The following is a 27,313-nucleotide window of genomic DNA, read 5'->3' as shown; positions in this document are numbered from 1 at the left end:
TGTGCACATGCACGCACCAATCCAATTCATCACGAATGTGACAGAAGCAAGTCTGTTGCACTGGAGCAAGTGCTGGATCTGGAGTCAGGGTTCTTGCATTTGGATCCCAACCTGGCTATGTGATCTTTTCCTAACCTTGGACAAGTTACTGCCTTGGATTCGGTTTCCTCATTTGCAAAATGGAGAGGTTGGCCCTTGGTGTGGGGCAGTGGGTAGAATACAGGCTCCAAAGTCAATGGACCTGAATTCAAATCTCATCTCTGTCAATTAACTCCTCAGGGTCTCAGGCAACTCTGTAAAACCAAGTTAGAAATGAGTTTGCCATAGGCATGGGTCAGGCCTGCAGGGGTGGGGAACCTGTGGCCTGGAGGTGGCCCTCTAGGCCACAGGTTCCCCACTTCTGGATGAGGGGAAGGAAGTTACCTCCACAGATAGCATAAATGCACACACACACACATACTGTGGGACCTCAGACAAATCTCACGACCTTCATGGGCCTCTATTTCCTCATCTGTCAAGTGTGGAGTTTGACCTCTCTGGCCTCTAGCTCCGCTTCCATAATTATAGTGCTAAGATCCTATATGGAAACAAAGTTGAATATTTAGTGACATGCCTGTGATGGAGCCCATCCAATCTTGGTAGTGGCCCCACCAACAGGAGGAAAACACCCAAGGGTAAACCAAGTCAAAAAGACACTTGGCTCACTTATAAGAGCTGGAATTGTCACCCAGATTTCCACTGAAACACTGGCATGATTGAAAGCCCTGATATCCATGGTATGTGACTGCCTGGCATTTAGCACCTTTCAGCCTTCAGGATATCGTTATCTCATAATTCAGCTTTACTTTAAGAGAGGAAACAAAAACAGAAGAAGCTGAATAAAGACATAGTCTTAGGAAAATATTCAGTATTTAGAGGTGCTTAAAAGGCAACCTTGTTTTTTAAACTCGGGGGTAGGTGGGAAATGTACACACTCACGCACTGTTGACTAGTGACTACATGAACCCAACACATAACCTACTATGTGATGCTCAAGAGAAATATTTTAGATACATGCATGTAGGTATACATACATGCATATACATACATATATATGTACATATACATGTATTATATATACAGATACACACACACACACACACACACGTCACATTGGACAAATCACATCATCCCTCTCTAATAGCACCCAGCTCCCATGCCTATTGTGGCTATAAAATAACTTTTTTTTTAAATGTTTTGCAAATCTTAAAGTCAATCAACAGACAAACATTTATGAGTAGCAGCTATGTTGGTGATTGGTTGTCATCCGTCTCAAGGAGGACCAAAATGACATCACTATGCTAGAGTCAAGTTACAGTGTGTCTGACTGTGGCTGATCAGACCAATAAGAGCTCAGAATGTTCTACCACAGGTGGGGCACAATTAGTCCACATGACCATTTGGGGTAGAATCTTTCAATTTTCGTATCTCACATTTCTTTTGAGCTACTTCAATTCTGTTTTGCTCATAGAGCACCACACCCTCTCTGATGAGGGCATGCCATGCTGAGTGGTCCTGTGCCAGGGTCACCCATACACGGTCAATTCCAAAGTTCTTAAGAGAGACCTTGAGAGTGTCCTTGCATTGCTTCTTCTGACCACCATGTCAGCACTTGCCCTGTGTGAGTTCTCCATAACATAGTCATTTCGGCAAGTATTCATTTTGCATGCAAACAATGTGGCCAGCTATGTGCCAGGCACTTTAAAGCACTAGATAACTGTTAACTATTATAGCTGTGTGTGTATAGAACCATGAGTGCACACATTACAGGCAGTAGTGTATTGGTAAGAGTTGTGAAATTCTGATTCAAGTCTTCTCTTTCCCACAAACCAGCTATATAAACCATAAGTGAAACAATTAACTTCTCAGTGCCTCAGAAAACTCTGTAAGACAATGTTAGAGATGATTTTCCAATATACATGGGTCAAGGGAATTTCCATACAGGAAGCTGCCTACATGGATAAAATCACAAATCCAAACATCCAATCCCCAAGATGTACATAGATACTTGCCATACTTGTTTGTCTATGTGCATACATACATTAGTACAAAATGATTTTTCTGCTTTTGAGCAGCCATATTGGGTGAACTACTCTAGAAATGAGAAGAAAATCTTTACAAACTACGATGATCCTTCAAGTCTCTAGATTTTCTTGAAACTGTCCAACTGAGGACAAGATTCCTGAACAAGACCAATTAATAAAGAGCAAGTTTGAAACGGTCACAATGTGCAGGGCATTGCTCTAAGAGCTATGGATACAAAGAGAGGCCAAAAATGCACCTTTCTCAAGAGGAATTCACATTTTAATGGAGGAGACAGCAGATAAATAGGTACATACCTCACCTAACAAAGGTACTTATTTTAAGGTGTATGGGGTAATCAATGGAGCCCCACACTTACATCTAACAGGGTGATACACTTACAAATTAGATATAGAATAGGAAACTTTAGGAGGGAAGGTTCTAGAAAGTGGTGTTGGGGGCTTTAAGAAAGATGAAAATCATTACTTGTACACTGATCTGACAGAAAGTGTAAGCATCTAGCACAAATACTTATAAAGTGGATAAAGATTCATTGAAGTGAAAGGCAGCCTACTCTAGGAGATAATACATTTGCAAACCTTCTAGAACAATGAGATGTTTACAAAGGGGAAGCAAAGAAACCAAACCATAGAAATAAAGGAGAGAGTAAGAGTGTTGTTGTTGTCGTTGTTCAGTCTTTTCAGCTTTGTCTGACTCTTTATGACTCCATTTGGGGTTTTCTTGGCAGAGATGGCATAGTTTATCATTTCCTTCTCCAGCTCATTTTACAGATGAAGACACTGGGCAAACAGGGTGAAGTGACTTGCCTAGGGTCACTCTGCTAATGTCTGAAGCTGAATTTAACTCAGGTCTTCCTGACTCCATACCCAGTGCGCTACCCACTGTGCCACCTACCTGATGCCGAGAGTACAAGGATATAATTATATAACATGAAATTTTGCTGATATAGAAGTACTCAAAAAAGAAAATTGCAAGACTTTTAATAGGCAAGAGAACAATTGGTCTTGATCTTACGTCTCACTCTAAATACAGATTTCACTAAGACATAAATTCATAGGATCATAGTTTTAAAGCTTGAAAGGTCACCTGGTTCAATCTCCTTATTTTAGAGATGAAGAAATTGACTGCCAAAGAGATAAAATAGGGGCAGCTTGGTGGCACAGTGATTAAAGAACCAACCCTGGAGTCAGGAGGACCTGAGTCTAAATCCAACCTCAGACACTTAACAAACTTACTAGCTGTGTGACCTTGGGCAAGTCACTTAATCCCAATTGCCTTGACTTCCCCCCTCCAAAAAATAGTCTAACAAACTACAAAGAGGTAAAATTACTTGTCTAAACTCACACAAAAATGGGAATTTATGATTTTAGAGTCAGAAGACCTGGGTTCAAATCCCACCTCTCACATTTACTACCTGTGTAACCTTTGGCAAGTCACTTACCCTACCTAAGCCTCAGTTTCTCCATATGTAAAAGAGGACTAATAATTGATCTCACCTCACAGAAATTTTTATGAGGATCAAGAGAGGTAACAAAAGTAAATCATTTTGAAAATCTTGTAAAGTCCCATAAAACATTAACTATTATTATTAGTTATTCATTCAACATTTATTTTGTGTCTATTTTACATGATGTACTATGTGAGAGTCTGCAAGAGATACCTAGCACTCAAGAACAGTGCCAAAACCAAAGGCAACAGGGAGAAGGGTTAATGGTGTCCTTTAATGAGGCAATAGGAGTATTTGACCAGAAAATGAACTTTACTTTCTGTGAAAGCCAGCCCTGAGTGAGATCTATCTTAACTATCCACTATGATTTGTTGAAGATTACAACATGAACTCCTAGGACTAGAACTTGTAGATGTCAGATGTAGTCTATAAAAATTGTGGTACTCCCCCTGCTGGCTTTGGGAACATGGCAGCAAGATCTAGAAAAAATGAAATAAAATAAAACCTTACTTGGTTAACTATTTATAACACATACCATCACCTAATATTAGTATAGGGCTTATTATGAATACTTTCATACCAATTATCTCACTCAATCTATTAATAATTTACTCTCCAAATATATTTTTAAAATTCTTGGTTAATATGACCTCACTCAGTAACATTACGACAGCACAGTTAGCTTTGTTCTTCAAAGAACCATAGAATACTAATTTCCTGGACTCAAAGACCCCACTGTGTTGGAAGGTGACCAATTTGAACTCATATTTCAACTTAATTATTGCTTCAGTGGATCTGTGATCTCATCGACATGGGCAGTCCCTCCAAGTGTGCAGAACTCCCAAGCTCCCACACAGCTTCTCATCCTGTACAATTCTTGTCTCTGTCTTTCTGTAATTCATTAGATTGACCTAATGGGCTGGTGGCCTCATTCTAGTTCCTTTAACAGTTCATGGATATCAGTGAGGCACTTGGGCCGTCCATCTGTAATCCCTAATTAGAGTGATTTGTGGTCATACTACCTCCTTTTCCATTCATTCATGCCCCTAGTGATTTCTGTCTTCTCCCCTCTCACATCATTCTTCTTGTACATATCTGCATTGAATGTTCGATGTCCTGCAGCTTGCTCACATCTACCACATATATTGAGTAGTGGTAACAAGTTTTGGGTAACCAGTAATTCTGGTTCTTTTCAGCATAAGCATACAGAACTAAGAAGAGAATATTGAGGGGGATAGGGGGAGGTAAGATCTTGTACTACTGTCAGCTCTCTTCCATCTATTCAATTCAGGACCTGGCCTAGGTCCTCTGAATACATAACCTTGGAGTGAGGTGTATTTATTCATTATGTACATACCCACATATGCTGATGGACCAACCCAATGCATTTACTTTTTCTTGTTTGACTGTATCTGTGATTTCATTCCTGTAGGGAACTCCCTGGAAGAAAATTCCTCCACCATGAAGATTAATACCTGCTCTGTAATTTAAAATCATAGAGATTCACCTGGGGACACTGAAATATTAAGTAACTCAACCAGGTTCACAAAACTAGTGTGTATAGAAAGCATAGCTTGAACCCATGTCTTCTGGACTCCAGTGACACCTCTCTATCTACTACATCATGCTGCCTTTTATGCTTTGAATTGATTTCATCAAAATCTACTAAATAATGACTTTCAAGTGTCACTGTGCGAGGAGCCCTGTGAAGTGAGTTAGATCAAAATGGTAACATTGGTACAACTAGATATGGAAAAGACTTGCAGTTATAATAAAAATTCAACAAACTTTTGATTTGAGAACCTGGGTTCAAGTCCCGTGGCTAACGCATATTGGCTATGTGACCTTGGGCAATTCATTTACCTTCTTAGGGCTCTGGGCAATTCACAAAGGCTATACCTTGAGGGGAATATGCCAATCTGCTTTGGTAGTAGAATGGCCTATACCAAGGAAATCACAGGTCCAGGCCTTACTATGCATGAGTTGTTATAATCAATACTTGGGATACAGGTGCCAGTGAAGTCAATGGAAGAATTCAATAGGAAGGGATGGTCAATAATATCAAACACTCCATTAGGTTTTGCAGTAAAAGGTAGTCACTAGCCCTTGAGAGTACAACTTCTGTACAACTGGGAGGTCAGAAGCCAGACTGCAAGGAAATAAGAAAATTAATAGTGGGGCATAGGATGCAGCAAACTGAAGCCAGCTCTTTCTAGCAATCTGGCAGTGGCAGGGGGATTAAAAGGGTAAGGATCAAGTTAAGGTTGTTGTGGTTGTTTTTCAGAATGGAGGAGGTGTAGTTGATGAGCATGTCTATAGGCAGTGGAGAAAATGTAGTAGAGAAGGAGAAAATTAAGATGGGAAAGAGAATCATCAAAGGTGGAAGTTCTTGGAGGAGGCAAGATGGGTAGTTGGCAATATCAAGGAAAGAAGCTACCTCTTCCTCAGAAACTGAAGCAAGAGAGAAGACGGATGAATGGAGATTTATTAATAAAGAAAATTGAGGTCTGAAGGAGAGAAGAGAGAGTTTTTCCATTAAATAAAAAAATAGCAATTATTTACTGAAATACAGCAAGGATGGAGTGGTATTTGTGATTGAGAATAGAAAAAAAATGTTTGAAATAGCCACCATGGAAAGGGTGATAGAAAGGCAGTTGGGGAAGAATAAAAGGATCTTAGGTCACAAGAAGGCTGAGGAGGGAGGGCCACCAGTGATTGAAATTGGATATCATGAATCTACAGTAAACATAATCAGAATTGTTTTATTTCCATTCAATGATCAAAGATTAAGACAAAGAAAGAAGGATGATGAGGATGACCTCAAATTGCGAAATGGAAGCACATGAACAATGGAAAAGCAAGACAAGGAAGGATGGAGACAAATACACAGTAGGTTAGGGTTAGAAGTTAGGGCATGCATTTTAGGGTTAGGGTTAGTTTAACTGCTCAATTACAGAGGGGAACTTCAAAATTCAACATCATGCAATTTGGAACTATGCCCAAAGGGCTATGGAAATGTGCATACCCTTTGACCCAGCAATACCACTTCTAGCATTACATCCCAAAGAGATCACACAAGTGGGAAAAGGACCTGTACGTACAAAAATATTTACAGCAGCTCTTTTTGCAGTGGCAAAGAAAAGGAAATCAAGGGGATTCCCAACAATTCAGGGAATGGCTGAACAAGTTGTGGTATATGAATGTAATGGAATACTATTGTGCTATAAGAAATGAGGAGCAGACAGACTTCATAATAAGCTGGAAAAACTTACATGATCTGAGGCTGAGTGAGGGGAGCAGAACCAGGAGAACATTATACACAATTACAGACACACGATATCTCTGATGATACTTTGATAACTTTGATGGACTTGGCTCTTCTCAGCAATACAAGGTTCTAAGACAACTCCAAGAGACTCATGATTGAAAAAGCCATCCAGATCCAGAGAAAGAGTTACAGAGTCCGAATGCAGATTGAAGCAAACTATTTGTTCTTTTTTTTTCTTTTGTGCTTTTGTTTCTTCTTTCTCATGGTACATTCCATTGGTTATTATTCTTCTTTAAAACTTGTCTATTGTGAAAACAAGTTTAATATGAAGGTGTATATAGAATCTTTATTGGATTACATGCCGCCTTGGGTGGAGGAGGGGAGAAAATTTGGAATTCAAAAACTTGTGGAACTGAGTGTTGTAAACTAAAAATAAAAAATAAATTTTAAATAATTCAACATGAAAGCAGTGATAGACTTCTAGGTGGTGATAAGGACTAAGGTGTGATTATCCTCCACACAGACTGCTGAAGTAGCTTGAAACTTTATATGTGTATGTATATTTATACATACCCATGCATATGTGCGGGTCATGATATTTGAAAATGTTGTGTGAATATTAAAATTCCATCCTCCCCACCCCCCAAGAAAAGAACAGTCTTTAGGAATGGAGATCACTATTGTAAGACAGATATTGTTCTTATTGCAAAAAGGAGGGAGAAAGATAGAGAGGAATATGATGACTGCAATAAGGATCTAGAAAGGGTAACTTTCTATATCTCTGCTATACCTAATTACACAAGTGTGTTCTTAAATCAACAGTAAGTATTTATTAAGCACCTACTATGGGCCAGAAACTTTGATAAGCAGTGGTGGATATAAAGGAAAAAATACCTGGTTTCAAGTAGTCCACAATCTAATAATTTTTAAGGGATCACTATCAAGAGAACAACTATCACATGTGGTTAAATGATTTCCCATCATCACCCAACAGTTAACCAACTCATATGTGTAAAACATCCTTCAAGTCTACTTTTTAAAAAAAATCATATTTCTTGAAAGTAAAAGGACCCAGAGGCATTTCACCTACAATAGAAAAGGTTAAAGGCTTTATTTAATAAAGATCCTCCTAGAGTCTAGAGTTTCTTAGCAAAAGGACAGACAATCAGCTATTGCTAAATGTCACCCTGAGTATATGGGATTTAGGCTCCATACGAATAAGTACTCCTTGGTAAGTGGTGTTTAAGACATACATTGTAAAATTTCCTTATCTGATGGTCTCAAAAACAGTACAGGTTTTTCCCTATGTATCTGAACCAGTACAAGCTTGATGCTAAAAAATTTAATTAAACTAAATTTGTTCATTACTATTGTAGCAGGGGGTTGGCTTGGAGCCATAGACCCTGACACAGAGAAGTTCAAGGGATAACTAGCTATGGCTATGTTCCAACAAAGAAGCAGCCTAGAAAGGAGGAAGTTTTTTTTTCTTTTCTCCCCTTATTCAGTCTTCTTATCTTAGCTACCAGTCATTATCACTTGAATCAAGGGTCTAATAAGGAGCCACTGCTCACACGTGCAAGAGCACATGTGTTCTATCAGAAGGGCCCAAGGTTCAGGTCTATCCCTGTATCGTCTCCATGGAAAGTGTCCCAGTCCAACGGACCACCACACTATGTTGTTCCAAGCACTGCATTATAAACTGAGGGGAATTTTAAAAAGCAATGCTGTCTGTGGTAGGGGTCCTCATCCTCAAAGAGTTTTGGAAGACAAGACTTTCACACAGCACTCTTATCTGTATGATGGCAGTATTGTGTTAATGAGAATTCAGTGGTGGCTTTGTATTGCTTCAGATTCTACTTACCAAATAGTGATCACCACTTCTGAGAGTCATATTTATCCAATACTCACATTAGTTAATTGGTCAATGAAGAAATATTTGTTAAACACTTCCTATGTGCTAGTGATACAAATACAAGTAAAAAGAAAGACAATCCCTGACTTGAAGGAGCTTAATCCTCTAATGGAGAAAACACCACATTAAAGAACACTAAAACAGAAAAAGAGGAGGAAAGAAAGTACCCTGTGTGAAAGCATGTTGGAGAAGTCCAGAGGAGTGAAACCTAATGAAAAAATGACTGGCCTAGGCACTCCCCATAAAAAGAGATTTTGGAAGGAGCCATCCAAGAGCACATGATAATACCATAATGGAAAGAAAGCTTGAGATTCTGTTACTCAGTCATTATTCATGTGTCTACACAGACATACACATAAATACATATATATGTATATACATACAAGTATATATGTACAAATACATATTTTTCCTTTTTTTAAGAAAGGTTTTAATCACACTTCCTATCAAAGTCATTTCATTTTCTATACCACCCCCACTATCCTAATTGAACCCTGTCTTTTGAGGAAAAAAAAAGCAAAGTCTCATATAATGACTGCCTCTGACTATATATACAATATTCTGTCCTAATAGTACCCCACCTCTCTTCCAGGAAGGAGAGGGCTTTTATATCATCTTAGAGGAGGAGTTTGTAAAGTTTTTTGTACCATGGACTCCTTCAGCATTCTGGTGAATCTTTGTCAGAATAATGTTTTTAAACGTACAAATTAAACATATCGGATTGCAAAGGAAATCACCTATTTTGAAATACAGTAACATGATGTATGCAGCAATATATGCTGTTTTCAATATATTCTATATTACTGTATTTCAATTTAATTCAGTAACTTGTGCGCGCATGCGCACGCGCGTGCACACACACACACACGCCGAGGGACCCCAGGCTTAAAATTTTTATCCTAAAGGCTTCCTATAAATACTATCGTTTCAGATGTTATTTCCTTGGAATGGTATTCTACGTATAAGGAAGTATACCAAGAAAACTTAACCTGGTACCATAGTTTGAAAGAAAAAGGGCGATTTGACTGATTATTAGTAATTTTTCGGTATACTCATTAAAGTCTCACAGAAAGACAAATTTTGCCAAAGAAAGTAGAAATGGAGTGTAGACAGAAGATGCAGAGATGCAGCCTGGGGCTCAAAGTAAGAAAAACCTTTCTCATCAATGGTGTCCAAAAAGGAATGGGCTCCCTTAAGGCACAGGAGGTTCCCCAGCCCAAGAGATCTTCAAACAGAAACTAAACAACCATTTGTGGGGATTAAAAAAAATCATAACTATTAAGTGAAGCTCCCAGACAAAACTTATGATCCAAGAGCTGAAAAGTAACTTAGAAGTCATCACGTCCAACCTCCTCCCTAGGGTGTAACAAATAGGGCAATCATCCTGCAATCCAAGCCTTGGAGTATCAAACAAGAGTTTGAGAATAAAATACAATTAGCATCGGCATGAAAATTATGACTACTGTCAAACTGCAAGGTCTTTATCCTACAGAAGTACCTTTCTCAGGATGCCCCGAAGCACTGCTGAACCCACCTCCCTGAAACACTTCTGCCAATGGACTGAGGCGCCTGTTGCCTTTGACACAAAGATTCTGGTTTCAAGAGAAGTTGGCAAGCTTACATGTTTATTTTAACCAAAATTACCTGCACAAAAAAATTAGCAAGAAGAGGAATTCCCATTTAATATAATTTTCTCAAGATCTCATATTCCAACAAGGGTGGCCTGGACCTTAAACATTTTAAAAGTGTCTTTGGATTATGCTTTGCAACTTTTTTTTTTAAATAGTCTTTTCCAGGAGATGAGTGAATGCCTCTGGCCATATTTGTATACATCAGCTTTTTCCTTTTCCCAGTGATTCAGACCTTCAGCCTCTGTTGCCTTGGCCCTTTCTAGTACTCCTTTTCAAGTAAATCCCTCTGATCCCCACATTATCCTCTGGTATTAACAACTTTGCTTTAGGACCTACAGTTTAAAAAGAATCTTTGCCAGTTGAAATGACTGCTTTAAGATGTTAGTCTGCTACTCTATTCCTTCACACATGCCCAGTTCACATTAAAATCACTAGGCTCTTTAAAAGCATTAGGCCTAAACCTGCAGTGAACTCATTTCCATTAAGCTATTATAATGTTATTTTTATTGTTACAATCATTATAACATGTTCTCAGTTCTTTCATTAATGAAGCCAAACAGATCAACCTCAGGGAGCTTGAGAGTGAAGAGGGGCAGTTGTTAAGTTGACATTTTCCAAGGGGCTAAAAATACAGTTTCAATAGTGTTAGATAGACATTCTCACAAAATTCATAAACCTATAGAGTGAAGGTGGGCAGGGGGAGAGACAGAGATAGGTAGAGACAAAGTAAGAGAAACAGAAACAAGCAGAATCAGAGACAGAGAGAAAGAGGAGAGAGATGAAGATAGGGAGTATTAGTAGATCAGAAGTTACAGCTTTCCTTACCTGCAGATATTTTACCTTAATCACATATTCCCAATAATCTGCTTCTCACTGAGATTGGTCTTTCCTCAACAGAAACTATGTAAAATTTCTCTTTCTGAGCCAGAAAGCTGTCATGGGTGCTTGGATCTCGTTGTCTGTTTCTCTGCCAGTTGCCAACCTCTTTTGTGAGCTTCAGTGGAATGCTTGGTCCTTACTCATTAAGGACTGTTCCTTCCTTCCCCACCTCCCCTACCTGCCTAAAATTCTATTATAGTATTTACCTGATTCTAGTTCACCTACCTTCTGACCTGTTTGACCTGATCGCCATGTCATGTCTTCTGCCTGCCTCCACTTAACTTCCATGCCAGGATTACCAACACCTGTCTGCCTAGATTAGAATCTATTATCTGATCTGACCTTTACAGACCACCATGACCTTCACAACTTCTGTGACTATCTGAATTCTCACCAATTATTGCCTATAAGTGCCCACAGTCTAGTTTTCACCTGATTCCAAACATTTGGCTTCAATTTGTCTGTCATATCGTATGCCAGGGGTGGGAAACCTGCGGCCTCAAGGCCACATGTGGCCTTCTAGGTCTTTAGGTGCAGCCTTTTGACTGAGTCCAAGTTTTACAGAACAAATCCTTTTATTAAGGGGATTTGTTCTGTGAAGTTTGGATTCAGTCAAAGGGCCACCCTTGAGGACCTAGAAGGCCACATGTGGCCTTGAGGCCACAGGTTCCCCACCCCCATTGTGGGCTAATTCCTCAGGTCTGGCTCTGTTCCTATCATGAATATACAGCTTTAGCCCAACTTTTGGCCTGTAATATTTGTATTGTTGCTGTCTACACTCCTCATAATGATATAAGAAGTAGCATTTAAGAGAGAATACAGGTGCTAGCATGTAGCATAATGATGAGAGCTCCAAAGTACTTGCTTTCTTAAGATGGGGAGAAGGGGGTTTACATAAATGCCTGCGAATACCAAGGGGATATCAAGTATCTAAGTGTGTTTCTGTAGTTGTAGCTGAGCAAATCTGCACTGGCCAGTTTCAAGGATTCCTCACATCTGTATGCACTCTGCTTTCACGTGGCTCTATTTCTTTCTCATCAACATGGCCAGTTGTTTTATTACATTATAATTTAGCACTTTGGAAAAACCAAAGGACTAACCATTTGGATTATAATAGGGAAGCCAGTTGAGCTTTCTGATAGTAAAAATCTGACCCCATTGTACTCTTGTAGCAATTCTGCTGGGAATCTCGGTTTCAAATATTGTATAACATCATAACCTTTCTTTAAGACATAACAGTGTGGCTGACAGATGTACTTCAGAATGAACATTGAGAGTATTTCAAATTTATCTTGTCTTTTGTGATAGAATTATGCAACAGAAATTAACTCTTTGGGATCTAGCCTTAAGATAAAGGAAGTTGCATGCAGAACAAATTTTCTTTCCTTGCAAGGAGTATCTTTGGGGTCAGTCTTTGTTGAATTCAAACATCCTTATGTTTTTTTCTCCTCCTTAATATATTTTAGAGCCATCTAAGATGCAAACTTCTATTTTCAAAAAGGCAGAAAATTATGTTAGCATTTTAATTCAAGAAGGAAACAGAAAGCCAGTGCCTATACAGCAGAAAAAGAAAAATTGCACAGTCCTTAATAAACCAAAATAAGGGATCTTTGGATAAACATGGGTCATTAGTGTCATTAAGGTTTAAAGACAATAATTAAGTTTAATCTTTCAACATAATTTTCATTCCATCTAGGGACATATAAATATTCTCTATGCTTTTATTAAATAATTAGTTCACAATGTAGAAAAGTTTGAGAGTGGAAAAACTCTAGGCTGGAGAGATTATAATAAGAGAAATAAGCATGAATCTAACAGTGAAATCAGGGATGGGGCAGTGAGGGAGAATGTGGAAGGACAGATTCCTCCTCCCTTGCCTCTTCCTCCTACCTTGAGCTTGAAGAAAGGACAGGAATTCAGACTGTGAGGAGCAAGAAGACTTCATTCATACTGACTGACAACAGGAACAACCCTTTGGTTAGCTAAGTACCAGAAGGGAAACTGAGTGTGGAGAAGTGAGATGAGAATTTATCAAATTCAGGGGAATCCCAGATCTGTTCTACTGGTCACTTTCATTTCTAAGATCTCTCTTTGCCTCTGCAAAAGGGCCGTCAAGTAATTGTCATTAGTCACCATCAGACCTCTTCTGGTAAGCAAAATTCTCCGAGCACCACTAACCTACCAAGGAACAAAATTAACTTTTCCGGTGATGAAAGCCATGTTGGGATTGTTAGAATATATCTTTATTAAATAATTAAGAGATAGTACTAACAGAATGAAATTTTGATACAGACCCATCAACGAAAGCAACAAAAGAATGCTATCTGTTTTTATAACCCTGGTTTAAAACTTTTCTATCCTCATAGTCTTCCAGACACTGTGTATCTTTCCCTTCTTTCTACCTCTTCCATCTGAAATGGATGTCCTAAGTACACGTGGGCCTGCAAGGACCTGTTGGTGATGATCTGTCCATGACCTCATGGAAGTCACTTCATTTCTCTGATCATTAGTTTTTCCATCTTTAAAGTATGTGAAATAGACAAAATGACCCCCTTTGTAAACTCCAAAAGCCCATAAGTTTTGAGCCTTCAGGGAGAGGAAATTTAGTACTTCCTGCAACATACCATTTGAAAAGGAACAAATGTAGAATGACAAAATTAAACCAAAAGAACAATGTACATAATGACTACAACAATGCATATCAAAAGATTTCTAAAAAAGAAAAGTATTATGGTAATAACTGAAAAACTACAGAAGGTGCTGGAGAAGAGAAATTGAAGCATGCCTCCTTCTTCATGGAAGACATCTCCTGATTACTAGCGTGGCACATATTAGACATTATTACCGTATCAGATATTTTTACTTGTTTTACCTCTTCACAAGGAAAGGTTCAATCTACAGTGTGTTAACAATCTCTAGGATATAAAGACAAAAGGCATCAAACATTTTTAACTGCCTACAAGTATGAGGGTAAAATCTATTTGCATATAAAAATAAAATGAGTTGTGATTATTTTTAAATGGCAAAGGAGACATTCTGAGGAAAATTTGTAAACTGTTATTGTAGATAAAGGCTGAATAAAAAAAAAACAAGTAGGCCAGTACTTTCTAAAATATGTCAAATATTTTCTATGAAAGAATTTAAGAGTGGAAATGCCAGGAATATGCTAGATTAAAAGAGTAGAACCTCTTACATTTCTTTACCCCTTCACTTAGAAAGGATTATTTCATATCCACCATTTTATGTAAGCCTTATATCAACATTGTGAGGTAAGTAGGAAAGGCACTATTATATCCATTTTAGAGAAGAACAAGCAGAGGTTCATTGAACTTGACTGACAATAAATGGCTGAGGTAGAACTTAGCCTGGATCTTCTGAGTTGATAAATTGTGCAAATTGGAATGGACTTAGGAAGTCACCCAGTCCAGCACCTTCATTTCACTTTTAAATGGCCTTATAAAAACTATTATAGTATTTTCCAATAGCCTCCTTGCCCCAACACCCAGCTTTTATACTAAAGAAAAATAGTTAATAAGGAGGAATAAAAGGCATCCATATCTGAAATCATATGCAAATTCTGCATCTATTGCCCCTCACTTTTCTACTGGGAAAAGGGAAATATATTTAATGATATATCTCTGGGAACAGATTGATCATTGCGATAATCTTTTTTAATTAAAAAATAATTTTTTAAAAAATTTTAATTTTTTAAATTAAAAAATGTAATTGCTTTTTAATTTTTTTAAAAAAAATTGACGCTAGTCTAATATTGCATTTGCTGTCCTCTTGATTCTAGTTTCTTAACTCTACACCAATCTATATAATTCCTCATAATCATCATTTCTTATGAAAAAATAATATTGTTGTTGAGTTACTTCAGTCATGTCTGACCCTCATGGCCATTTGGAGTGGTTTGCCATTTCCTTCTCCAACTCACTTTACAGATGAGGATACTGAGGCAAACAGGGTTAAGTGATTTACCCAAGGTCACAGAGCTAGTAAGTGTCTGAGGCCAGATTTGAACTCAAGAAGATGAGTCTTCCTGATGCTAAGCCTAGTACTCTGTCCACTGCATCACCAAGCTGCCCCTAAAATTATATTACTTTAGATAAATGATAGCGACAAATACAAACAGATACAGATAGACAGAAAAATATAGATATATACCATAATTTATTCAGAAATTGCCCAATCAACGGGCATATACTTTTCCTTCAAATTGTTTTGCTACCATATGCACTGGATTTTTAAATAATGGAGTGGAATCTGGTACCAAGAAGTCTGATGCGTATTCAAAGAGAGTAACTCAGGCAACACTAGCAATCTAGCTAAGAATTTCCTGACATCTGCATGCTGAAATACTCAACTATAACTAGGGTTAACATTTTTTTCTTCTTTCCTGGGGGAAATAAACTTGCATTACATGGCACTTTTTTCCATTACATTGAGTGAAGTCTGTGTAACTTGTTAATGAAGGAAAATTCTACTGCTATATGTTAGCTCAATTGATGTTTTCTTTCCCAATAATGTGGCATTGGTACATCTGTAGTAATCTGATTTCAAAGTAATCAGTCATTGGTTCTTTATCTAGAAGCCAAAGTCAGGAAAGGTCTTACAATTTAAACTTTTCTTAAGAGTAAAATGTAGTAAAATAGAATTTCATGATACTCAGATATTCCTGGTTGATTTTAGGATAGTAAGACCATTAAGACCATTAAGATAATGCTTTGCTATCTCTTCAGGGATGGTCCGTTTTTCTAAGGTAAATCACACATCTGTCATCATTCAGGAAACAACATACAGTGACTATAACTTTTCTGACTGACAAAGAAAAACCACCAAATAGGTGAATTTTTTGTTATTTATTAATTTAGGGCATTCATTGACTGTCAGAAAACACAGGCATCTTGTTTGGTCAGAGATGTGATGAAATAATCACTTTTTTGATTTATATTGTTGCCTTAAGAAATGGAAGAAAATAAGTATCAGTTCTATAAAGGACAATTTGTGCACAAATATCACAGTATCTTATACATGACAGGAACTCAAAAAATGCTTCTTGAAGTCAAGCAAATTGATGGTGAACATATGTGGGTTTTGTTGTTGTTGTCTCAGTTTGGTGATCTGAGGAAGAGAATTTATGAATGAATGTTAGCTTCTAAGATAAAGAACCAGGCTCCAAAGCTGGGGGGTGGGGGTGGGGAGGGAGAGAAAACAAGGCTGTACATTCACTATATGAGATTAAGGTTAGGAACAAAATGTGCACTAAAGGAATGCTGAAGTTCTTCAAAACTTATATGGTGTTCCACTCATTATGGATATTCAATAAGGGCTTGTTAATTATTTTATAATGTAAGATGGGTGTCCTGAACTCACTGGCCTCAATTAATATAACTTGAAAGATGCTATCTATATTAATTCCTTTTAGCAGGTAAGAGTGCCTCTGATTGAGATACAGAATCAAAGGTGTAAATGGAGTACTTGTGTCACATAATGTATAGAGATGATACCACATAGGAAATGTCTTGTGGTTATTTAAAATGAATCAGCCACATACTATGGGGCTTGGCTCGAACGGCAAGCCAGTTCAAAATCTGGCATCCCAGTAACAGAGCACCTAAACAGAGAACAGCTCCATGTCGGATAGAAGACGACCTTGTGAACTTTGGACTTCTTTTAGGCATCCATTTCAATGTCCCGAACAGTGGCTGATGGAAACATCTGTACTGGTAGCCAAGGACAATCTAGATACACCCAGGAAAAGCAGTTTCCGAACTCCACAAAGGCATGTTGATGCCCAGCAGAGAGCCACACACACCGAAAGGAATTTCATGAGGATACTACAAAGAGTGGAAAAGACTTTTCAGAAAACATGAGCTTTGAGTTACCCCCTTTGCCATGTATTCTAGAAAGTCAAGCACATTTTCTCCAGTGATCTTGTGTGTGGGAGAATGTTCCCTTGGTTTGGAGGGGATGTTTTTACAGTTCAGTCACTGCTATATCTTCTCAATAAATATCCCTTTATAAAAACCTAATTAATATCATAATTTATATTGGGAGAATATACTGAATAGAGGTTTATGAGCCACAGTATTAGATGACTCAATCCTTCAGGGATACCTTATGATAAAATATTGAAAGGAAGGGCAACTACTTGCCCTCTGGTGACCCAAAATGCCAGTGCTGTCTCCTAGAAAAGAAGGAGCCCAGAAAAGGTGCTATAGAAATACTTATCGATTCTTCTTCCCCAGGCATCTTAAAAAGAGAGAGAGAAAGACTAAATGCCTCCTGTTTGCCTAGGATAATATAAATACATTTATGCCAATAGGTCAAGGATAGACCTTGTGACCTGTACAGGCACTTTCCAACCTATCATTATTTGATGAATAAAAAAAATTGAATTCAAACTCTTATGTTTATAGAATAATCCTCTTTCTCACTCCCAAGTGGATACTGTGTGTGGTTCAGATACCCATGAGGACACTTTAATTCACCAAGAAGAAGAACTTCATAAAGTAATGGTAACTCTTCACATATTAAGGATATTCCTAGGATCTTGGGATCTTAGATTGGGAGCTAAAGGGGACCTTAAATGTCATCTAGAACAACCCCTCCATTTTACAGGTGAGGAAACTGGGGTTCAGAGAGGTTGACTTCCCAAGATACCACAGATACTTTAGTCCCAAATAAAAAAAAATACTATTTCATCAATGCAATTAGAGAAGAATTCAATTATACAAACATCTATTAAATACCCATATGTGTAAAACCCTGTGCTTAATGCTGGGAATCCAAAAATGGAAAAGAAATAATACGATTCTTCCCATTGAGTATCCATCAAAGGGATAGGACACATATAAGTATGATACTGAGTAGAATGTGATGGGACAAAGAACAGAACCAGAAAGATTACATTAGAAAGATTTGAGAGATTATTTTCATCTGGGGAGATCAGGGACCACTTCATGGAAGAGGTGTCACCTATAATGAGGTTTAAAGAAAAGAATTTCAAAAACCAAAGAATGTTTTCTAGAGTTAATCTAGAGGATGAAATTTCTAGGCAAATAAAAGCAAGAAAGGTTTAGAAGTTAAGGTCATTAGTTAGCCTCCTTTAGGCCATTTTCCCTTCAAGGATATTGATTGCATAGCTTTTAAAATGCTATTTGCCTAAGGTCAACAAACTTTCAAAAAAGGGCGTGGCAAGATTCCATTCTTATTCTTTTAATGTGCTGGGGGGGAAATTAGTACTAGGAAATAAGAACCTAAGGGACCAACTCTCAAGAGCTGGAATTTTAGTGGTGGGGAGCTATGATGGGTTTGAAAATGTTTACTCTTTTAAGGGAGGGGCATTTATATAAGTGCTTTGGCTACAGACCTCTGAACTAGAAGATTTGAAGAGTCCACTAGAAAACAACCACACTTTGAGATAAATCTGGAAGTCAGCCAAATACTTAGAATTAGAGAGTCAGCTGCAAGTCCAGAGGTTCAGGTAAATTAATCTAGAGCAGAGAGAAACAATCTGAGAAAGAAAAAAAAAAAAGACCATCCCAGAAAATAGCCACAAATTTAAAGCAGTGAGATCCAGGGCCACTTGGAAGATCAGCTTTTTCCTTTGAGATTTTTAGCAGTTGTATCAAGAAGTTGTCTTTCTACTGAAAGAAATACCGGATTGCCCTGGCAAGAGTCCAGTTACTGCAGGTGCCTCCCTGTGTGGTCAGATAGATGTACAAAAGCATCTGCCTTTACTTGTCAGATAGAACCCAAACTTAGAAGCATCTTCATAAGTGTTCTGACCTTTAGGGCCTTTATTACTAGTAATAAGCCTGGATCTGAGAAGGGCGGTTCCTTGCAACAGATGGCTCACATCTGACCACCAAGTCAGAGCAGCTTTTATGAAAAGGCTGCTGCTTTCCAGGGTTTCTGGCATATAAGTTCCAAAGAGGATCAAGAACAGCTGGAGAACTTGGAACCAAAAAGGAGCTTAGGTCATGGCCTTTAGGCAAGATATAAGCAAACTGAGTCACCCAAGTCCTTCTGTGATGAGGCATTAGCTATTGAACTGGAAAGAGCACTTGCACAAACACACACAATCTGTTTTCCTCCATTCTTTTCCCAGAAGCTGAAATGAACTTGTGTTAGAATCCAAGTTCTATACTTGAAAATAAGCTTAACTCAATCGAATATAAAGGTTCAGGGAAGGAGGGAGGAAGGAATGCTAACTGTGGGTTCTCAGGCGAGTTGAAAATACAGCGGGCAGTATTGCTAGGTGGGGCAGTAAAATGGAGGAAGTAAGGATGGTAAGTAGGGTAGCAAGGTGGCACAGTGGAAAGAACCCTGGACTTGGAATCAGGAAGATTCATCTTCATGAGTTCAAATCCAACCTCAGATACTTACTGGCTCTGTGACCCTGGGCAAGTCACTTAACCCTGTTTGCCTCAGTTTCCTCATCTGTAAAATGAGCTGGAGAAGGAAATGGGAAATCACTCTAGTATCTTGCCAAGAAAACCCCAAATGGGGGACACAACCGAAACAACTGAACAACAAAGCTGGACCAAAAAAAAACCCCAAAACAACCCAAATTAAATAGTAATAGTTTTCATTGTGTAACAGTTTTGGGGCAGCTAGATGTCACCATGGGTAGAATACTGGGCCTGGATTCAGGAAGACCTGGGTTCAAATCTGGCCTGAGACACTTACAAGTTATGTCACCCTAAGCAAGTCACCTAATCCTATTTGCCTCAGTTTACTCATCTCTAAAGTGAGCTGAAGAAGAAAATGGAAAACCATTCTATTATCCAGGCAAATGGAGTTAAATGACTTGTTAACTTACATATACTAAGTGTCTCAGGCCATATTTAAATTCAGGTCTTCCTGACTCCAAGGCTGGAACCCTATGTACTACACCACCTAGCTGCCCCTTATAAACTGAGGTCACAACCCACAGATTAAGAAGCACTGAAGGGGTCTTGAGTGGAAAAAAGTTTAAGAAGCCCTGTTGTAGGGAAATTTAACTATTCCTTCAACAACAACCCGCAATTTCCTACCTCTACGGTATTACTCCTAGTATTCTATATTCAGGGTATGCCTTCCCCCAAACTCCTTCTCTTGGGATCTAACCCATTCTTTAAGGTCCAGATCATATGCCAAGTTTTCCATAATTACTTCCCAGATCATTCCACAAAGGATCTCTATCTCACCTTACCTCACAACACTTTTTGCTTCTCTTATACATTTATCAGGTTCTAATTTATATTCTATTTACCTGTCAGTAAGGAGGCTATAGAATACTAGAATTACAAGGCATGGTAAAGGCCATCTACTCCAGCCCCCTCATTTTACTAGATTCACTTTATGGGGAGGAATCATGTTTAATTTGATTCTAGAGCTCCCCCAACACCAAAGAAAGCAGGCCAAACAAAGTATCTTTTTTTAATTTAATTTTTAATTTTTTAATGTTTTCTGAATGAAAATTTAGTGAATAAAATGAGTATATTCATTCATCCCATGTCTAATAAATATATGTAATAACAAAACTTGATGATTTAGTAACAATATATTTTAAAGATTATTTTTAAATAATTTATATCATTTAAAAATATGAAATTAGGAAACTCCAACTTGATAATATGGGTTATTGTAGAATAAATGCAGGATCATAGATTGTAATGTTAATGGGATATGAAGATCTTCCCTACCCATTAATAGGCCTCATGTGGAGCCCATTAAGTGAAGCTTGCTTAGGGGAGGCTTTCATAACTTTTGGTACTAAGTTGATTAGGCACAGAGTCAGGAGGGTTGGGATGCCTTCTGGCTCTGAGAAGTGTATATACACTCTGAGTTGGTATTTTGCTTTGGGGTTTTGCTTATGAGGACCTTGTGATTACCTGATCAAGACGCTGAGCAGCCATATGTTCAGACTCCCCCTTCCCCCTTCCCCCACCCCAGACTGGCCAGATGTAAAGGCTCTCTCAATCCCGTGATTCTAGAAAGAAACAAAACAACCCTCATTTTATAGAAAGAATTCTCTTTTGTGAGGACACCTTTCTGTCACATGAACTAGGCCCTAAAGATGATATCACTGATGGCTTATTGCTATTGTGTTAAAAAAAAAATAACAGGGGACAAAGACATTCAAAGAGAATTCCACTTGAGACAAGTATACCAATGCATTTATATTTCTTTGCTAGTGAACCCCTCTCCTGAATTTTTTTCTTTACAATTATGGAAATTTATATAAAGACACTTCTTGGAAGTATCTCAAAGGGTTTTTTTTTTTTCCGCCAAGAAAAAATAGAGAATTAGTCACTAAGTTCTCTTTTTGCATGAGGCCTTTCTCTCCCCTTTTCCCTCCCTCCAAATGCTAGTGCCTTCCTCTCCACGGTTGCCATGTAGCTGCTTTATATGTTTCATATACATCTATGTGACATATTTCATATATTCCTACATAAAAAATCACAGAATATATTCTCATTGATGGCTAGAATCATTTTTTCTTTTGTCTTATATTATCAGTGCCCAGCACAAATCCTAGGCCATAGTAGGTGCTTAATAAATATTTGATTGATTGAATAAGATTATTTCATTGTCTGGTGAAGAAATTTGATCTAAGCCTAGCTCAGGGGAGAAAACTGTTAAGAAACCAGAAAGGACCAGAATGATATCTCCTCAAAACTTTCATGGCTATACCTCGGTGCTCTGGTTATCATCTTAATATATTTGGCCCAGCCAATGACCCCCTGTGTCTAAATCTTAGATACTTCTTCCTTGCCAGACTTCTTTGTCATTTAGGACATGAGCCTTCCTTTTGCACGTCATGCTCGGGAACAGGTCCTTTTGTGCTGAAAGGTCATAATTAATCATATCTTCTCAACTTAATGTATTTTTCTCAATCAGTTAAGCATTAAAAGGAGTGAGTTAAACATAGTATGAATTAACGACATTATTTACCTTTTTATTTACAATCATTCCAGGAAAGATCCTGGTGTTTGTATAGTGGAGTCAAAAATGTGGATCTAAATCCCAGCTCTGCCACTGATTACCTCTGGCACTTGGGACAAACCATTTTTTCTCTATACTTCAGTTTATTCATCTCTAAAATGAAGGAACTGGGCCAGATGACCAAGAAGGTCCCTTCCAGGGCTATTTCATATTTAACCAATATAGACATTCTTTCATCTAGATGAAAATTATTTGTGAAAACAAAGCACTGTGATTTTTAGAACTAATAAAACACCATACTTTCTAAGTTGCTACTAATTGCTCCTTAAAATTCAGAACATAATGATTTATTACTAATATAAAATGAATCCTCTATGGCAAAATTACTTGACTAGGATCCACACAAGTACTTCAAATGTTTCAGATTTTACTAATATCAGATTAATGTATGTAAAATGACTGCATAGATAATAAAACTTTGGTTTCCCAGAACCCAAGTTATCCAAACTTTAAGCTCTTTCCCTCTCCTAAGGGAGAGGTCTCAGGGTGGAATAGCAACAGGGAAAATTTAAAACTCAAGTTTTTTCACTGAGAAGCCATTTGAAGGCTTAAGAAAAAATGACAAATGCTTCATAAGCCACTCAGATTGTATATACACATCAATTAAAGCTTTAAGAGAATCACAAAACTAAGCACTTCACACTTAGTCAGAAAATTTCCAAATATATACCATTCTCCACTTGCATTCCATTAGAAAAGGGAGTCACCAAATTTTAGCAAGCCAAGGAAATCACTTACTTTTCTCTCTATCCCACACTTCCTCAACAGAAATTAATCTCAAGGAAACTGAAAAATAATTTAATAGTATCAGTAAAGGGAAGGAAACAAGCATTTAAATAGTAAAACCTACTGTGTCCCAGGCACTATGCTAAGTGCTTTACAAATATTTCATTTGACCCTCACAGCAACCTGTAACAACAATGCTACTTGCCGCTACTATGGCTGTGTAAGACCAATAATATCTGCACGCAGGAGGGCTGCTAGCACAAGTTCTTTGATCTGCTTTTCTAAGGAAATCAACTTTAAGGGGTTTACAATCTCACTTTAATTAAACATACATATATCATTCATTCACTTAGTTCAGGGGAAAAAGTCAGCACTCTGAACTTCAGAGAAAATACAAACAGAAATTACAAGCAGAAATTATATAAACAGAGCAAATAAACACAAATCAACAGACAGGCTTCTAGCTGTCTGTCCAAGACATTACATACACACAAAGAGAGAAGCACCAACATCCAGGTTTTTCTGGGGGCTCCTTAACAGCTACGCAGAGTCTTGTCTGGTCAAATCACATGACACTCTTCTAGTGAGTGAGCCCCAAGGAAAATGTTAACCTCAGAGAATATATATATATACACTTCTTCAGGGTCAGAGAGCATCACTACCATGCAACTCAAACCAATGTGACCTAAGCCTTCCAGTGACTTAAGTAGGTCATCAAAGACTGCCAATTCAATCAAAGACTCTCGATTGAAACAAAGGCAAGACTGAAAAGTATTTGATTTCCTTAGTGCTGAAAGGCACTCCAGAACAAAGGACAAAAAAAGAGTCCCACTTTACTTGCCATCACACAACCCTACAAGGTAGATGCTGTTATTACTCTCAATTTATAGTAGTGAAATCTGAGGCAAACAGAGGCGAAGTGATTTCCCCAGGGTCTCATACCTAGTTAATGTCTGAGGCTGAATGTGAACTCAGATTTACCTGATTCCAGCTCAGTGTTCTATCCACTGCTTTACCAAGCTGCCTCTGATTCAATAAAACTATGTTATCACAAGAGGGAATATACAACGCTTACAATCACGGACTTGATGTTTTCAAAAGTCTTGTGACAGAAATAACTTTTAAATTTCCTCGGGAGGTGATGGGTTTCCCTTCATTAAAAGCCAGCAAGCAACTTGGTTGGCAACTTTCTGGGTATGTTGTAGAAAAAATTCTTTGAGGGGTATAGGTTAGAATGGATGACTGATGAGAGGCATTTCCTTCAGAATTGGAAATTATGTGAATCTATGAATCACAGATGAATCACAGTGACCATGTAATCCAATCTGGACCTGATCAATAATTCACACCATAACAGACATCACAAGTTGGCCATCTAGCCTTCCTCTGAAGATTTCTATGAGGGGTATTCCTCTGCCTGTTACTGTATCCCATTCCAAACTTGGATGACTCTGTTAGGAAGCATTTCCTCACATGGAGCCTAAATTTGTCTTTCTGCAGTTATCATCCAATGCTCCTCCACCTGCCCTCTGGAGTTAAGCAAAACAACTTTAATCCCTTTTCCAGGTGATAGGCCATTAAACACTTGAAGAGAAGAGTCACATTCTAAATGTTCTCTTTTCTAGACCAACCATCCCTTCTTCAATCACCATATGACATGATCATAACCATGCTAGTCATACTCTTCTGAACACTATCCAATATAACAAATACTTTTCCAAAAAATGCGTTTACTGAATTTGAAACAATAATAAAGATGTAGTATGACCAGGGCAGAGTACAATGATATTATCATATCCCCAGTCCTAAACAACATGCACCTTAGGATGCTGCATCACAGTCTCAACCATTACAAAGTTTGCAAATCACTAAAATTTCCAAAGGCAAGTAGGTAGCATAGAGTACTTGCCGAGTTCAAATATAGTCTCAGACATTTATTAGCTGTGTGACCCTGGGCATGTCACTTAACCTTGTTTGCCTCACTTTCCTCTTATGTAAAGTGACCTGGAAAAGGAAATGGCAAACCACTCCAGTATCTTTGCCAAGAAAACCTCAAACGTGGTCAGAAAGAATCAGATATGACTGAAATGACTGAACAACAAAATCCCTAAATCTCTTTTATAACAAATTGCTGTCTAACCATGCCTCCACTGCATGGTACATATGAAATTAATTTCTTGAAACCAATATAAGATTTTATATTCTTCCCATTAAACTAAATTTAATTGGATTCAGCCCAATATTCTAGCAGTGCCTATCAAGATCTTTTGGGATTTTGACTCTTTCATCAAGTATGGTACCCTTCCTAGTTTAGTGTCAACTGCAAATTGATGAGGATGCTTTCTAGTAATGTCTAAGTCACACACTTAAAATGTTAAATATTTTTGCACTGGTGGTCCTGCAAGCCTGGAATTTACTCCATTCTCACCTCCACCTATTAGAATTCCTTGTCTACTGTAAGACTTAGTTCAAGTGTCCTTACATAGGAGGTTTTTCCTCAATTTTAAACCCCAGACACAAGCAACCTCCTCCCCCAAATCACCTTGCATTTTTTCCAATATATATTTTGCACATTATATACCTCTACTATAGGGCATTCCTGAAAAGTTTGAATGTAGTTGCATGCTATTAAACCTTAAGTTATGAAGTTGTAGGATAATTTTCACCTATTAGAGTTTAAAACTGCAACACGATTTTCAGAATATTGTGTGTGTATGTGTGTGTGTGTGCACATGCATATGTGCACACACACACATATGCTGTCTATCTGATAAAATATAAGGTCTTTTACAGCATAGATTGGTTCATTTTTTTTCTTTGTATAGCTAGTGCATAACATAGTGCCTGGCACTGTTAAAATTTTTTTAAACAATTGCTTACTTTCTTGCTTTATTTATGTATTTTGATTTTGTAAACGAATTCCCTGTTCATCTACATTGGTCTTTTCAGAAAATTCTCCCTTTTCCTCCTCATCGTATTTATTTCCCCTTTTTTGTCTTCATAATTTTATTTTCAAGAGCTTCCCAACCCTTTTAGGGTAATGCCTCCTCTCTTCCTGCCTCCATACCCCCCAACCTGTTCATGAGATTCTATTTATCCTTTTTCTGAACATTTTGAAATCTACTCTTCTGTCAGTCTACCCCCAGATTACTCCCTAAGAAAACCTCTTATGTGTATGTCTATGTCTATGGAAGACATAGCCCTCTAGATTAAACAAGTCAATTCTGACAGATTTTAAAAATTTTATGTAAACTGATAAAAATACTAACTTAAAGCTACAGGCACATCCATCCATGGCATCCTGCCTTGTACTGATTTTCAAGTAAGGAGGGAAAAAAATAGCTTCCTATTTTTAAAGAAAGAGAAATTATATAATCTTTATTTCATAGCTTGAATAGCTTTGTCAATATTATGAGCTTTAGAATATTATTAGAAAAAGTCATTTCTTCAGATCTTCCCTTTTCAAAGCCACCATAGGAAAATAAGATTAATTCTTACTTTAACTAGAACATGTTCTTAACCAGAATGCCCCATCATGCCAAAGATTCTTGTTAGTCAAGTAAAGTATGCACGATTCATATTTCATTGTACTCAGCACTAGTCAAAAAGACATTTAATGTCTCTGTCCAGTTCCAGACTCCATAAATAAAGAAAACTGTGATGAGATAGTTTCAAAAAAAAGGTTTAAAAGAGAGTTATGACTATATGATTAAATGATTATACAATTTCACTTAAGAATTAAGCTAATGAGAGGGAATTATTCAAGCCTGGTGAAGGGTAGGTTGTAAGGTGACAATAGTAGTCTTTAAGAAAATGAAATGTTACAACAGATGGTAGAAAATTAGTTCATTATGCCACATTAAGGGAGTGACATTAGACAGACAACAACTAGCACTGTGTTAACTAAACAGTTAACTAAACTGGGTTATTAAAAAACTATTTTGAAATTTCTTCTCATGGAACTGTTTAAATAGATATTAAGACCATTATCTCTAGGATGGTTGTATAATCTAGTATGATCTGGAAGAATCAAAGTTTCTTGAGGGCAAAGACTGTTTAATTTGTCTTTGTATTACCAGCACCTAAGACAGTGCCTCTGGTGAATTAAATCAAATTGAATCCTGCCAGACTTTAGATGATAGACCAGGAAATGAAGAAAACAAATGCCATTAAATCACTGAAAGGAACACAAACTGTTTTGATCAAAGGCTAGAGAAGGTCCTGTTAGTCATTTTGTTGTCCTTTCAAACTAATGTCAAGTGAGGTTTCACTGACATATCTGAACTTGATAGGATGTTGTCTTCTGAAGACCCTACTACTCCCCAAAGGTGGACCAAGAGAGTGAAAGATTTGCCCCCTAATTAATGCGA

This window comes from Trichosurus vulpecula, chromosome 9, assembly GCF_011100635.1.
Source record: "Trichosurus vulpecula isolate mTriVul1 chromosome 9, mTriVul1.pri, whole genome shotgun sequence".
In the NCBI taxonomy this organism is placed as follows: Eukaryota; Metazoa; Chordata; class Mammalia; order Diprotodontia; family Phalangeridae; genus Trichosurus; species Trichosurus vulpecula.
The sequence above is the reverse complement of the archived record's forward strand: the minus strand, read 5'-3'. Positions refer to the sequence as shown.